Raw genomic sequence first — 8,160 nt, forward strand, 5'->3', positions numbered from 1 at the left:
ACTTTGGGTTGAAAATGTAAAATCAATAAAGATTATTATAAACAATTTAATATTAATAAAATAATCAAAAAATTCGATAACAACCCGAACCTTGAAACGAGTCGGGTGAAAGTATAAATCGAAAAACCCGATTTGTTACATATCAAAATAAAAATGAATCAAAATACAATAAATATTACATATTTTTGTTAAAAAAGATCGCAACATGAGATGATATTAAATAGTAACGTCCTAAGCTACATTTCCATTTCGACATTATTATGCACATAATTCAATGATGATTGCAGATATAATTGTGCACTTTAAAATTTTTTCAAATCTTTTAGTAGATTTACGATAAGTTTAAGGTTCAATTAAGCAGAATTCTTTAGTGGACTCCACCTATCAGACACAATTCTTATCTAATACAAGGTATAGCACATGTATTTTCATTTTCACATTTTAACATGGTTAGATGTGACCCGTGCATAAATAACAAAAAGAAAATAAAGTAGAAGGTTAAAATTTTCTCTCAAGGTCGGTATTACTACACAGAGATAAGGTTCCATTTTGACCAACATAAAATAATAAAATAAGTTGATGTTGTATAGGGCCTTAACCTTTAGGTCGATACATGAAGATCACACGTTAATGCTTTTAGTATACGCAGAGAAGATCCAAAGCTTGTATGAAACACCAAGAAAATAAAGCAGATTACTTAGGCGTTAACCCTCAGGTCGGTATTACTACACACAAAGAGGATCCAAGACCTAAGCAAAAATAAAGTTGAATTTCTTCACAAATTTAAAAGAAAAATAAGCTAAATTTCTTTGCAAAATGAACGCATGTACACACAACAATGTTTAAACTTTTAGAATCCTAAAAGAAAATATAACTATGCATCAAGATATTGTACCGCTAGATTTGAAAAGTATTTAGGTTTTGAGAGAGTTTGATTCATCATGATTCATGCACTACTGGGATCTAGTCTTATGATTATAGTTGATTTATAATTTATTAGGTTATTGTGTGTTACTCTGTGTTTTGAGAGAGAAATTGGACAGAGTCTGGACACTAAGATCTCATAATAATACTAAATTTGTTAATTAGAGAATAGATTAAAAGGTATTTATAGATCATGCCCCATTCGCTAAATATGCATAGAGAATGGGCATCATTCGCTACGCCATTCGCTAAACAAGCTTAGCGAATGGCCGCTAATAACCAAACAACATACGCTAAACAAGCCTTAGCGTATGGCCTCAAAACAAAGACCCATTCGCTACAGACCTAACGAATGGACATTCAATAAATACAATCTAGTCCCTACACTATTACAAAAGACCAATACATGTTAAACAAAGACCGAGAAGACTAAATATACATCAACAAACTCCCCCTCGTCTCTAGCTTTGTCTTTACCACTCCACAAAGCGCTTGGTCTTCCAATCTACTCCACAGTTGATCCCAAAAAGAAAAACAAGTCTACACAACCTGCTAAAACTACAGAGCTAACTCGATATGTTTGTTGTACACGCATATGATCTAATACTTGAAAAAGACATGTATATCAGCCTTAGACAGGTTCACAAGCCACATAATATCCCACACTTTGATGAACCTCACATTATCACCTGCACCCAACACAATCACCGCTTCTCCCATCTTATCATCACAATACCACCGATTAAAATCCTTATGAAAGTCTTGTGGCATAACTTTTAAAGGAATTTTTTTAGAGAACGTGACGACTTCAACTTCAATACTAGCTTTCTCCACCCAGCTCTTTGATCAATCTCATTAATTCTTTGACGTTTAGGAGCTTGAGGCTAGAAAAACTTGAAACCACGATTGACTTCATGAACCAAATGCCGGTAAAACCAATCAACCAACTCGTTATTTCCGTGATTAATTAACGATCGGCTGGCAAGTGTACGTACGTCCCACTGAGGCATGGCGAGAATGACAGTGAACCTTTCAAAGTACTGCATTCCATTCTCCCATTTAACTATAAAAACTTTCATCTCGGGTTCGTACATCCAGGATATAATATCACCTTTCACTGTCTTCACGCTAATGACCTTCTTCATTTGATTTTCTAAAAGCTTATCCTTTGATTGTATATAGTATTGTTGCTGAGCATGTCTAACAGTCCCCAACCACCTGTTGAGCTTCTTTTCAATATAGGCAAACAAATCATTCGAAGTTCTTGTCGGTTCAAGTTCATGTACCTCATATTCTTTCCCTTTAACCTCCTTCTCTTTTACAATCCTTTCCTCGGCCATATCAAAATGATCTGTATATTAAACTATAAATATGATATAGTTTAGGATAGTCAATTGATACGTGTAATTGTTATACAGTTAGCCGCACTCAGTTAAGGAAAGGAGTTGCCATTAACTCTAAAAGGAACCAAGCTCAGGTGAGTTTCTAGCCCCATTTCCTTGTTATGTTTTCGGGACTGTGTGCATACTCGATGTGATTAGTTAACATACTTACCTTAAGTGGTAAGTGTATGCCTTGTGAATGTATTTGAATGACGTATGCATGATATATGAATGTTTATGAATGATGTATGAATAATATATGAAAGTTATAGAAAGGTTTAAGTGTAAGTATGAAAGTAATAAATTAAATGAAGACAATGTATGATTGTATGGTCGTATGCTTAAAGGGTTACAGGCCCTAATAACATCTGCGAAGGTTACAAGGTTGCAGAATCTAATAATATCTGCGAAGGTTACAGGGTTGCAGACCCTAATAATATATGCGAATGTTACAGGGTTGCAGACACTAATAATATATGTGAAGGTTATAGGGCGAAACACTATTTAAAAGGAATATATAGCTATGTATGTAATGTACGGGCTAAAAGAATGAAAGTATGAAAGAAAGAAAGAAAGTATGTATGTACGAATGAAAGAAAGGTAACATGCTAATTATGTAATATGTATCCTCGGATACGTGTATATGTAAGTATGTGAATGTATTGTATGATGCCTAATTAACTAGAACTCACTCAGCGTAGCTGACTTTTAGTATGCACGCAGGTAAATAGACTGAGACAGCTGGCTTGAGGGAGACACATGGCAGGATTGAAGAGGCTGACATTTGAAGATTTGTCATGATGTTTGACACTACATTTTATGTTATGTTTTAAAAAGGACAAGTTATCGATGTTTGTAATGAATGGTTGAATTTTATTATTATTCACTCTGATATTTAGACCTATGTTTATGAGTAAATCCAACGCAAAAGTAGGGTACCGGGACCGGGGCCTTACACTTTATAACGAATGAGACTTTGTCTCACATATATACCCATGTATATATGTCCTTATTAATAACAGTTCTGATTTATTGTTTAATTCCTCTCGTTACTCTGCCAAATTTCTCTCTCAACACACACACACTAACACACAATAGACCTAATCATTAATACTTGATCATATCAATAGACTATATCCAATGGTAATGAATCATGGTGATCTGTGCATGTTTCCCGAAGTGGTATAATAGCTATGGACGTCTGATTGATCGATTCGTTGAACTTGATTTGGTTATTTGAATTTGTTTGAGACTAAATTGATGGAAAAAACTATACGGATCTAGAACGAACTGAAAAGTAATCGATTAAGAACAATTGATCGATATTGAAGTTGATTTGATTCAAGGATTGTTCACATGGATTGGAATTATGTGACATTCCTCCCTATAAGCACCTAATTGGTATTGAGAATGACTTGATAGTTATGTCTAGAATGACTAGTTGAATGCCTATAGAATGAAATAGTTAATTAAGAGTTAATGAAATATGGATTGAAAGACATGGATTAGACCATGATCTTGAAGGATCAAGAGGCAAATATATGATTATGTGCCAGAAAGCACATGAATATGTGAAGGCTTAGATAAATGCCTTAGAAAGAGTAATTTTATTATGCCAAGATGTTTATAATAACAAGAATGATAAACCGAGCTACTAGTTAATGAATTCCTAGTGTCTCATGATATAGAAACTATATTAACATTGAAAGACTTATAATAACTATGAACAGTATATTAAAATGATGTCAAAAGAACTGAACGAGATTGGGCCAGCAATATATTATGTTAGTGTGTTCTAGTTAACCCAACATATGCTATATAGAATAACTAAGGATTGTGTCATGATAACTCCTTGGTAATTTATAGCCACAAGACCAATATTAAGGGATGTAACATACACAGAGAAAACCTAGAAACAAGCCTCGTTCTTGAACTAATTGATAAGCTTGGTAAGTTAGTACTTACTGACCAGAACTTGGAACATGAATGCTTCACTAATGAATTATGTATGTCTTACCTGGAACCATCAGAACATTGGTTCCCTAACCCGATTATGATGACAAAAGACATGAAAACATATTAAACAAAGAACACGAATGCTTTACTAGAGTACTATACTACTAGACACTATATGCAGGTAAATTAGGGTTGGAATTTATGGTAAGAGTGTTGGGTTTCAACGGTGGTTCGGAACGAAAACGGTCAAACATTTTAACCCATTTTGGTTAAGTATATTCGTTTAAATAATTATTAATCACATTAATAAGTAAAACGAACCCAAAAACGCAGCGGAAAGTAAAAGATTAATCGAACCATAAACCGAAACCCGAACCCGGATCCGGTTACAAACAATATACGAGTACGAAGAAACGAATAATAAAACAACCATAGATTAGTTTGTCGATATACCTCGGTTATCGAAATCGGGAAGACACCGAAGGCTAACAAAACAAGCTAGGTGAATTGACACAATCAACTGGATTAATCCGGTGGCTGTTGGTGGTGGGCGGCGGCGCTGCGACTGTAGAAGATGGCGTAGCAGCAACTCCGACAAAACAGCAGCAGCAAGAGTGGATCTCCGGTGAACGGTAGTAGCTCCAAATGGCGGCGGCTTGTCGTAAAAACGAACTACAGCTGGCGATAGCTACAAATAACAGCACCGGTGACCTGAGAAGGGTTGTGGTGGTGTTTACGATGGTCTAGGGAGCAGCGGCGGCTGTAAAGAGGTAGCGGCCGGTATTCCGGTGACCGAAAAAACGTAATAACTGGAAATCAGCGGCGGCACAGTCAAGGGAAGTGGTGGTGGTGCTCGGAAATGCAGCAGCAGCACAAAAGGTCTTGTATGACTGGCGGAGGAGGTGTCCGGCGGCCAGAAATAGCTCGCCGGAAAAACGACCAGTCGGAATACGGCGGCGGCGGCTGAGAAAGATGGAGGTGATTAGGGTTTGTTGTTAGTTAAGGTTATCCTATAATAATAATATCTCAAACTATATATAGTAATAATATTAGGGTTTAATCAAATTAAACCAATTGGGCTTGAGCCCAATAAACCAAACAAAGCCTTTAATCACCATCCGGTCCATCTAATTGATTGTGTCAGGCCCAATTAACATTTAAGTGGGTTTTGTATTTCGTTACCCCCGGTGTAACTCATACCGGGTCATATTCAGGTTGGTCCGCGTTGACTTGACCCGAACCGACCATTAAATCCAACAGTCTCCCACTTGGACGGATTTGGGTCAAGTATCACAACGCTAACAGCCAGAGGCGTTCTAGCTACACATAGCTGTCCCCAACCAAATATGACATTTTAAATTCATGACCAAAGTATCTTGGAATACCTTATTGCAAGATAATGAATTCATAGCAATCGTTGTCATCTATCCTTTTTGTATAAGACATCAATTGAACAATGAGACATGGATTAAATCAATCTCATACAGTGTTCAATTATTGTAGTTCTCGATATAGAGTCAAAGTGGTCCAATCGAACACACAGTAAGTTTGGGTGAGGCCTCACACTTTACCGGTTTGAATCAACGAGGACGCCAATATGTCTAACTGTTACATTTTAATGTAAGAGTACAGAATCCCATCTTGACTACATACAACTCCCACTGAACTTTAGAACATTCCCAACCAATGCCTTTATGGCTGGAAGTTACGCAACAGCGGTTGACATGATCAAAGAATATTCCTCGGTAAACGAAAGTTCTAATATGTATCTCAGGTCTTAGGATACTAAATGAGCATACTATTATCAAAACATCTTATTATCAAGATCCATGAAGATTATTTGATGCGAGTTACATCCAACGTCATTCATAATGAGGTCTGTGAGTTTGGAAGTCAACTGCTTGAGTCCAAAGTCAGAATAGTCTTAATTCAGGATCGTTCCCATGAGTCTGACCGACTACGGATAATTTAGAATACAATATTCACGGATTAAACGTATTAAAATGAACAAAGTTGTATTATTCAACGTTTGCATTTAACCATTAAATCAAAGGTGAACTGAAAAGTACAACTATTTGAATGTTCATACATCCAAATACTAAATCAAAATAAATCACTAGCAAGACTAAGCCTGATAGCATCTCTATGCTGATCATGCTTGTCCTGAGTCATCGGCTTAGCGAACGAGTCAGCTAGTTTTTGATCTGTGTCTACTTTGCTTATTATAATGCCACATTGTTCCAGTATTTTTCGTACATAGTGGAATTAAAAATGTGCTTGGCCATGTGATGATAATTGGGCTCTTTGGCTTGAGCAATAGCACCTGTGTTATCACATATCACGTCGATTATTTTCCTAAACTTGGAATTAGATCGAGGTTGGCTATGAATTTCTTCATCCAAGCAGATTATGAGCGAGAAGCATCTTGGTCATTTTGGAAGTTAGCGTCAGTGTAACATCTTACAGTGAGCTCCTCTTCCACTCCTCCAAACACGCTTACGAGACGTCAGGTCTAGTGCATAGTATAGCGTTCATGACAGAGCCAATCGTTGAAGCATATGGAATTGCTTGCATGTGCTTTGTCTCAATGTCCGTTACCGGAGATTGCGATTTGCTAAAACGGTTCCTTTAGCAATGGAATAGCTCCTAACTTGGAGTTGTTCATTGAGAAGCGTGTCATGAGTTCGCTTATGTATGTACTTTGACTTTGCCCTAGAAGCTGCTTAGATCTATCTCGGTAGATCTTGATTTCCAGAATATAAGCAGCTTCACCAAGATCCTTTATTGCGAAACAAGATCCCAACCAGTGCTTAACTACCTTAAGCATAGGAATGTTGTTTCCAATTATCAGTATATTATCCACATACAGCATGAGGAATGATATAGTGCTCCCACTAGCCTTTATGTAAACACAAGGCTCATCTTTATTTTTGATAAAATCAAACTTTTGATTACTTTCATCAAAAATGTAGATTCCAGCTACGAGATGCATGTTTGAAAATCTAGTTGCTTCCTATTGCCCGACCTTCGGAGGGTAGCTCAATCAAGTTCCAGACTTGATTGACATGAATAGATTGCATCTCGGCGTTCATGGCTTTACGCCTTTTCTCAGATTCCAGATCCAAGATTGCAGATTTGTAGTTAGTAGGTTCGTCGTTAGACTCGGCTACTAATAAGAGTTCGGGACCATCTAAATGCCATAGGTATTTAGAATTTGGTACGGAAGTCCTACTACTTCTGTGAACGCTTGTGTTCATGTCTGATGTATTAGCAACAACAATTTGTTGATCAGACGCTCCAACTTCCTCAGCGGTTGATTCTGGTTCTTGAATTTCTTCAAGAACGACAATGTTATCTCCAGTTCCTCGATCGAGAAATTCTTTCTCGAGGAAGTGGCATTTCCTCTTGATAGAAATCATATTTGTATCAGGATGAAAGAAGTAATAACCGTTTTGGTAGTAGTATTTAACGAATGCGGGAGGTGGTTATAAGGGCGAAACTCCAAAGGGAGTGAGGCATGTTAGTTCTACATATCATCGATCGTACCATGTTTAGCAAAGTTCGATTGCTCCTCTTGCTCATGCCATTATGTTGGGGTGTACTAGGTGGAGTGAGCAGTGAAACAATTCCACACTCTTTTAGATGACTAATGAACTTTGAGCTGAGATACTCTCCACCTCGATCTGATCGAAGTATCTTTCATGGTTTCTAGTTATGGTTCTGAAAGGTCCACAAACAGCAGTATGTATGAGTCCTAACAGATCTCTTGCTCGTTCACTTTTATGAGTGAAAGAGTCCTTGGCGAGTTTGCCAGCTAAGCAAGATATACAATCGTCAAAAGAGTTTAGTCCTGTGGATTCAAGAATCCCTTGGGATTGGAGTCCTTTAACTCTTGTTT

The sequence above is a fragment of the Bidens hawaiensis genome, unplaced genomic scaffold (genome assembly GCF_021521415.1).
Source record: "Bidens hawaiensis isolate Kalapana, Puna unplaced genomic scaffold, B.hawaiensis_p1.1 tig00024815_1, whole genome shotgun sequence".
NCBI classification, from domain to species: domain Eukaryota; kingdom Viridiplantae; phylum Streptophyta; class Magnoliopsida; order Asterales; family Asteraceae; genus Bidens; species Bidens hawaiensis.